The sequence below is a fragment of the Staurois parvus genome, unplaced genomic scaffold (assembly GCF_062004578.1).
Source record: "Staurois parvus isolate SC_StPar_1 unplaced genomic scaffold, SC_StPar_1.0 ptg000096l, whole genome shotgun sequence".
Classification (NCBI taxonomy): domain Eukaryota; kingdom Metazoa; phylum Chordata; class Amphibia; order Anura; family Ranidae; genus Staurois; species Staurois parvus.
Genome location: NW_028317892.1, coordinates 6,936,601 through 6,945,444, shown reverse-complemented (window position 1 = coordinate 6,945,444; position 8,844 = coordinate 6,936,601).

Sequence of the window (8,844 nt, the reverse complement as noted above, 5' to 3'; positions counted from 1 at the left end):
CCACAGGAGCAATCAAACAATCAGATTCCAAACTCTCCACCATGGCAAAGACCAGAGCTGTCCAAGGACATCAGGGACAAGATTGTAGACCTACGCAAGGCTGGACGGGGCTACCAAACTATCGCCAAGCAGCTTGATGAGAAGGTGACAACAGTTGATGCAATCAATCACAAATGGAAGAAACACAAAACAACTGTCAGTCTCCCTAGGTCTGGTGCACGATGCAAGATCTCACCTTGTGGAGTGTCAATGATCATGAGAACAGTGAGGAATCATACCAGAACTACACGTGAGGATCTTGTCAATGATCTACAGGCAGCTGGGACCACAGTCACCAAGAAAACAATTGGTAACACACTACGCCGACAAGGATTGAAATCCTGCAGTGCCCGCAAGGTCCCTCTGCTCAAGAAAGCAAATGTCCCGGTCCGTCTGAAGTTTGCCACTGAACATCTGAATGATGCAGAGGAGGACTGGTTGAAAGTGTTGTGGTCAGATGAGACCAAAATCAAGCTCTTTGGCATCAACTCAACTCGTCGTGTTTGGAGTTGGAGGAATGCTGCCTATGACCCCAAGAACACCATCCCAAATGTCAAACATGGTGGTGGAAACATTCTGCTTTGGGGGTGTTTTTCTGCTAAGGGGACAGGACAACTGCACCGCATCAAAGGGACGATGGATGGGGCAATGTACCGTCAAATCTTGGGTGAGAACCTTCTTCCTTCAGCCAGGGCATTGAAAATGGGTAGTGGATGGGTGTTCCAGCATGACAATGACCCAAAACACACGACCAAGGCAACAAAGGAGTGGCTCAAGAAGAAGCACATTAAGGTCCTGGAGTGGCCTAGCCAGTCTCTAGACCTTAATCCGATTGAAAATCTGTGGAGGGAGCTGAAAGTTCGAGTTGCCAAACGTCAGCCACCAAACCTTAATGATTTGGAGAGGATCTGCCAAGAGGAGTGGGCCAAAATCCCTCCTGAGATGTGTGCAAACCTGGTGACCAACTACAGGAAACGTCTGACCTCTGTGATTGCCAACAAGGGATTTGCCACCAAGTACTAAGTCATGTTTTGTGAAGGGGATCAAATACTTATTTCCCTCATGAACATGCAAATCAGTGCATAATTTGTTAGACATGCACTTCTTTTGAATTTTTTGTTGCTATTCTGTCTCTCAGTGTTATAATACACCTAACATTCCATTTTTAGACTTATCATTTCTTTGTGAGTGGGCAAACATTCAAAATCAGCAGGGGATCAAATACTTATTTTCTTCACTGTAAATTAGAAATCACCAGACTCTCCTAGGCATTCTATATATTTTAGATAGATACACCTTGCCCAGCTTGTTCTAGTAAAATATTAATTTGTCCAATGACAGGTTATTTTTTAAGATCCATTTCCAATGGAAAACTGAAATAATCATTAATGGTCCTGTGGTGCAACTGGGTGGCCAAGTGAGTTAATACGTAGGCAAACACAGGGCTGATAATTAGACTGCCCCACCAATCATCGAAAAGGTTACACCTTCTAGGCCAGGTTTATCAAAGTTTTATGAATGCATTGTCTGCCACTCAATAAAATGGTAAGTTAGGTGAAAAAAAAGAGGCCACACCATCACATCATCCGAGGAACGCTCATCATCTCGAGATCACATCCTCTAGAGATTGCATCATCTGGGAGAATTCACCATCAGACCACTCACCTCACTGAAGCCACACAGCTAGAGCCTAGCTAGACGCTATTTTGGGGAAGACCAACTCCACTCATTAGTCGGCAGCCAATTTAGGAGAGCCTGGCCAAATAGCAATTTTAAAGGATAACTATATTTTGCATATTTATAATTGATTGTTCTGTGTGCAAGTATTTTATGTCAGTTGATTTGCTAACCCGTTAGATATCCCAACACCCAGTAATGTTATAGAAGAATGCTTATTATCCATTCCTGAGCTGAAATAGCAGTTCTTTTGAAGTTTTCAGACCCTTGTAGAAATGTTCACTCATGCTAAAGTGTTAGGAGATTCACTTCTGGGATTATACAGTGGGGCAAAAAAGTATTTAGTCAGCCACCAATTGTGCAAGTTCTGCCACTTAAAAAGATGAGAGAGGCCTGTAATTGGCATCATAGGTAGACCTCAACTATGAGAGACAAAATGAGAAAAAAAAATCCAGACAATCACATTGGCTGATTTGGAAAGAATTTATTTGCAAATTATGGTGGAAAATAAGTATTTGGTCAATATCAAAAGATAATCTCAGTACTTTGTTATATATCCTTTGTCGGCAATAACAGAGGTCAAACGTTTCCTGTAAGTCTTCACAAGGTTGGCACACACTGTTGCTGGTATGTTGGCCCATTCCTCCATGCAGATCTCCTCTAGAGCAGTGATGTTTTGGGGCTGTCGCTGGGCAACTCGGACTTTCAACTCCCTACAAAGGTTTTCTATGGGGTGGAGTTCTGGAGACTGGCTAGGCCACTCCAAGACCTTGAAATACTTCTTACGAAGCCACTCCTTTGTTGCCCGGGCAGTATGTTTGGGATCATTGTCATGTTGGAAGACCCAGCCACGTTTCATCTTCAATGCCCTTGCTGATGGAAGGAAGTTTGCACTCAAAATCTCACGATACATGGCCCCATTCATTCTGTCCTGTACATGGATCAGTCGTCCTGGTCCCTTTGAAGAGAAACAGCCCCAAAGCATGATGTTGCCACCCCCATGCTTCACAGTAGGTATGGTGTTCTTTGGATGCAACTCAGCATTCTCTCTCCTCCAAACACGACGAGTTGTGTTTCTACCAAACAGTTCTATTTTGGTTTCATCTGACCATATGACATTCTCCCAATCCTCTTCTGGATCATCCAAATGCTCTTTAGCAAACTTCAGACGAGCCCGGACATGTACTGGCTTAAGCAGGGGGACACGTCTGGCACTGTAGGATCTGAGTCCCTGGCGGCATAGTGTGTTACTGATGGTAGCCTTTGTTACGTTGGTCCCAGCTCTCTGCAGGTCATTCACTAGGTCCCCCCGTGTGGTCCTGGGATTTTTGCTCACCGTTCTTGTGATCATTTTGACTCCACGGGGTGAGATCTTGCGTGGAGCCCCAGATCAGTGGTCTTGTATGTCTTCCATTTTCTAATTATTGCTCCCACAGTTGATTTGTTCACACCAAGCTGCTTGCCTATTGCAGATTCAGTCTTCCCAGCCTGGTTCAGGTCTACAATTTTGTTTCTGGTGTCCTTCGACAGCTCTCTGGTCTTCACCATAGTGGAGTTTGGAGTGTGACTGTTTGAGGTTGTGGACAGGTGTCTTTTATACTGATAACAAGTTCAAACAGGTGCCATTGATACAGGTAATGAGTGCAGGACAGAGGAGCCTCTTAAAGAAGAAGGTTCAGGTCTGTGAGAGCCAGAAATCTTGCTTGTTTGTAGGTGATCAAATACTTATTTTCCACCATAATTTGCAAATAAATTCTTTCCAAATCAGCCAATGTGATTGTCTGGATTTTTTTTTTCATTTTGTCTCTCATAGTTGAGGTCTACCTATGATGCCAATTACAGGCCTCTCTCATCTTTTTAAGTGGCAGAACTTGCACAATTGGTGGCTGACTAAATACTTTTTTGCCCCACTGTATGTTCTGAAAGTGGGGTCACAGCTGCTCTGCTCAAAATGTCATGGCTCACTTATGAATTTCAAACAACATGGCTGCCCCGTGTTTTCTCATGCAGTATTTTGGGTGCCCAGTTTGCCTCACAGGAGCAACTTCTGAATGTTTTTTTGTACCTTAATGAAGAGTATACACTAAAGTAAAAAAACCTTTTGCCTCTAAAAAACACTTTAATATTGCCCTTGCAATATAGACACCACCCTTAAAGCTGAATTCCAGGAATTCAGAGACCCTTTCCTTGGAGCCCGATGGTGGAATGCCATGACCCTGGTAGTTCCACCTCTAGTGGTAGTAGGTTTTTAGATTTTATTACATTTTAGAAAAAAAAAGGAGAGAGGGAGACAGAAAAGAAGGAAGGAAGGAGAAAAACAGGGGAAAGAGAGAAAGAGAGAGAGAGAGAGAAAGAAGGAGATAAAAAGAAAGAGAAGGAGAGAGAGAGAAAGAGAAAGGAGAGAGAAAGAAGGAGAGAGAGAGAACAAAAGAAAGAAGGGGGGGAGAAAAAGAAAGGAGACAGAGAGAGAAAGGAAGGAAGGGGAGAGAGAGAGGACGGAAGGAGAGATAGAAAGAAAGGAAGGAGAGAGAAAGGAGAGGAGAGGAAAGGAAGAAAGGAGAGAAAAAGGAGCCAGAGAGAAAGGAGAGAGAGAAAGAAAGGAGAGAGAGAGAGAAAGGAGAGCGAAGAGAAACAAGAGACAGAGCAGCGAGAAAGAAATAGAGAAAGAGAAAAAGAGTGAGAGAAAGAAGGAGAGTGAGAGAAAGGAGAGAGAGAAAGAAGGAGAGAGAGAGAAGGGGCGAGAGAGAAGGAGAGAGAGAGAGAGAGAAAAAGAGAGAAGGAAGGAAGGAAAGAGAAATTAGGAATACACAATGGTGGCACAGAGTGTGGGCGGAGAGGGTGGGAGGAGGAGGGGCAGAACCAGCTTTCTCTCTGCTCTCCCGTCTGTGGTGGTCAGGGAACTCTAAGCACTGGGGAGAGTCTATGCTGACAGATACTCCGCAGGAGCTGCAGGGAGGGGGGAACCTGGCAGCAGAGTTGCAGGACATGGGAGGGCGCGGGGGAGCATGCAGGAGCCCAGGGCATGCAGGAGATAGGAGGGGTGACCAGGTGGCACATAGAGGAACCAAGAAATGCCTGATCCGGTTCCTCTATGTGCCGCCCGGCCACCCTTCCTATCCAGGTGGCCCTGTTCCCCCAGGCAGTCCGGGCATGCCTAGCGGAAGAGGGCTGGTGCAGCCTTCACATCTAAGCAAAGAATGAGCAAAGGGAAGAGTGTGAGAAGAATTTAAAGGGATAGAGCCAAGCATATCCACAGATATCGATTTGGATTTACTCTGAGGAAGCATCTAAGTTGATTAAAGCTGTCAAAATGAAAGTGTCCAGGTGAGGGCACATCTGGTGGAGGTGACACAGATTGCATGTTAATAAAAGCACAGTGGTTATTTTTTTTATATAAGTACAATATATAAAGAGTATAATATTACCTTAAGAATAAGGCACCATATAGTTTCATTTTTTCACATGCAATGTGAGCAATTAAGGAAAGTTTGGAAGAATTATTTGAAGCACACCTATCATGATCTGACCTATCATCTGGGATTGTAAAAGGAAGATATGCATGCTCTTGAGCAATGTTTGCCCATACTTAAAGTAGTACTATAGCCAAAACTTTTGTTTTCATTTTGGATAGAGCAAGGGAGGGTTATAACCCGTCAGATTTTTTTTTCCACCATCTGTGTTACATTGTAGAGATTTCCCTTCACTTTCTGTCTAATAGCCAAAGAGGAAGTGGGGAGAAATCCTTGCAAATTAAGGGAATTCCTAGGGGACCCCCAGGTCACCAGAACTAGTGTCCTCATTGGAAGATTTCCCCTCTATTACTTTTCTGGAAACAACCCAAAATTTGGGATTTTCTTTTACTATATACAAATAGAGAGAGTAAATCTCCTGAATGGGGGCACAAACAGCAATAAAAACTGACAAGGACTCTAATCCCTCTCCACTCTATCCAAAAGTGTGAAAAAAAGTTTTGCCTTTAATACTTTAATTGTAAGGTCAAAAAATTGAGGTGAGAGTACAACTAAAAAGCAGAAAAAGCACAAAAGAATTTCACACAACACAGAGCACTTTAAAGGTGTTTATTTAGGGAACTTATAGGGCTTGTTACACAAATTTTATTTCTTTGCTTTCTTTTTATGAAAATTGGAGCAGTGCTGCACTGATTTCAGTAACGTAACACTGTAGGGTCCTTTTCCCCTTTGCCAAGCTGGGCAATCCTCAATCATGCAGAGACTAAACAGACTCAGCTCGTAGGTTGTTTTGCCTCCCTTGAATTTCCCACCTTGAATGTATTAGTTCCCTCCTTGATGCGCCCCTAACAGTAGAAGAAATATTGGCAGCAGTTTGCTCCCTGCCTTCCCACAAGACTCCGGGGCTAGATGGGCTACCTTCTGAATGGTATAGCACCTACAGGGAGGATTTGGCTACGCGTCTATATACCCTTTCTAATTCAGGTTTTGAAGATGGATCACTTCCCGATTCTATGAACGAAGCTCTCATAGTGTTAATACCCAAGCCTGATAAGGACTTGTTACAGTGTGTGTCGTGTCATCCAATTTCATTGCTTAATAGTGATGTTAAAATTTTGGCTAAACTTCTTGCCACCCGTTTGCAGAGAGTGATCTTGCACCTGGATCAGTCTGGATTCATGCCTGGAAAGAGCACTTTTGGTAACATACGATGTCTATATTCACATATACATAAATCTGCTGTTGAGCGGCAGAGTGGGTTGGTTTTATTCTTGGATGTGCAGAAGGCCTTTGACACAGTTCTCTGGCCTTTTTTATGGGAAACCATGTCCCGGATCGGGTTTGGTTCTAAATTTATACACTGGGTCCATCTGCTGTATGCCAATCCCAGGTCTTGGGTCCGTACTAATAGGGAAGTGTCCTCGGCCTTCCCCTTGCGTAGGGGCACGAGATAGGGGAGCCCCCTTTTGCCCCTCCTGTTTGCACTGGCCATTGAGCCCTTGGCTCTGGCAGTTTGTCAGGCGGTGGCGATTAAGGGTTTTCGTGTTGGTTCACTGGAAGGGAAAAAATTCACTATACGCTGATGATGCCCTGGTGTATCTGGATAGCTCTGCTGAACCATTCTCTGGTCTGATGTGTGTGGTGGAGGAATTTGGAGAGGCTTTGGGTCTTCAGGTTGGTTGGGACAGATCATTGGCATTTCCTATCGGTTCCGTATGACTTTTTGCAAATTTCATGTTATCAGTTTCATTATTTGGGTATCCAAATTCACTCTGACCTTTCCACTTTTGAATCGCTAAATGTTGCGCCCCTTGTTACGCATATGGAGACTAGATTTCGTACTTGGGCTATGTTTCCTCTCAATTTGATTGGTAGGATTAATATTTTCAAAATTATATACCTACCCAAATTTTTGTATGTATTTAGGGCCTCGCCAGTCTTTCTCCCTAGAAAGCTATTTAACAAACTGGATTCAGTTTTGTACATTTTTCTTTGGGGTGGGTCTCACCCACGGGTGGCCAGGGCTTTGCTTCAAGCATCTAAGGTGAATGGGGGCCTGGCTTGTCCTAATCTCCATAATTATTTTATTGCATCCCAGTTGGCCTACATGTATGATTGGTTTCGTGGTTCCTCTCCTACTTCCTCCACTGCTTTGCTCTCTGCCCAGTTTGGCTCTCTTGCTTCTCTTCGGGATACTCTCAATAGGTCATTTACTTCCCGTTGCTCCCATTACTCTCCGATAGACACTAGTTGGTTGGTTTGGTGGGAGGGAAGCAAGTTGCTCTCTACATCTCCTGGTGTATTCCCCCCGGATTCCTTTGTGGTACAATCCGAATGTCCCTGAGCTACTAAACCATCCTGGTGGTGGAGTAATCTTGGGGTCACTCACCTCTCCCACGTTTTTGTTGATGGGTGTTTTTTGCTCTTTGAGAATTTAAATACTCGCTATGGAATAATTAATACATTTTTCTACAAATATTTACTACAGCATGCTTTACAGGTTCAATTTGGTACTTTAGCCCTTGAACTTTCCATTTCATTGAGGGGCTGATGTTAGACTCTGATGTGATGAAGCTGGTTACTACTGTCGCAATCGTGCACACAAGAGCAGACACGGCCCTCATTTTGTTAAGAATTCTTCATGTTCTCCGATTTCCCCCCTCCCTCAGGAATGCGATCCATGTATGTTGCTGAGGTCAAGAAGCCTGAGCTGCCTTTATACAATCCTCTTCCCAAATAAGGCAATTGGCTTGCTGTTGTAAGAAGACACCAACTTATTTTGTGTAGAAAAAGGCTGTTATGCTTAGTGTGTGAGAGAACGAGAGATCTGCCCTGCGGTTAACATCACTAGCAGAGGGAGAGAAAGCAAAGTCTCCTGCCATGAAAACAACGAAACTTGCAGTCGAGACAAAGTAAGCCTCCTTGCGCTCATAAGACTGGAAACTGCTTAACCCAAAGCTTTTTGGCAAGTACTTATCTACCAAAACTTCTTTCTGTTATCTGTTTGCTGTGCTGTTGTGCGCTGTATATATATATATATATATATATATATATATATATATATATATATATATATATATATATATATATATATATGTTACATCTTTTTTCTGTAAATATTTCTACTGCACCCTTTTGACATTTTAGTAATAAATCTTACTTTCTGAAAGTGTTGAACTGTTTCTATAGCTCTTTAATGTAACTTACGAATTCATGCCGCTGAAGAACGCTACTATGAGTGTTTAATCCTCTGTATAACCTTTCTGCGGTGATAGTGGTATACCAACGATTAACCAATCATCCTAGTGTATTGCTGGTATTGCCGAGTTTCCTCTTTCTCTGTACAAAAAGGAGGTGGTGGCAGTGTGGAGGGTTAATTGCGTAATTAACCTGACCCAGTAACAATCGCTCCCAGGCTGCAGGTACATCGATTGTGGTCCAATTAGCTGGAAAATCGGTGTGCAGGGTGCACCTGGGCGTGGCATTGTTACGCAAGTGACATTGCGGTTTTAGATTGGCTAGTCCTTCGGTCACGAGTTTGGTGAGAAGGTCAGGGGTCTGACGCTGCGATCGTCACAACTACTTTTTATGCTCACCTCCAGGCGGCCAGGACTAACCCCTTTCAGATTGCTCTTCGTAAGTGGGAGGCGATTCTTCC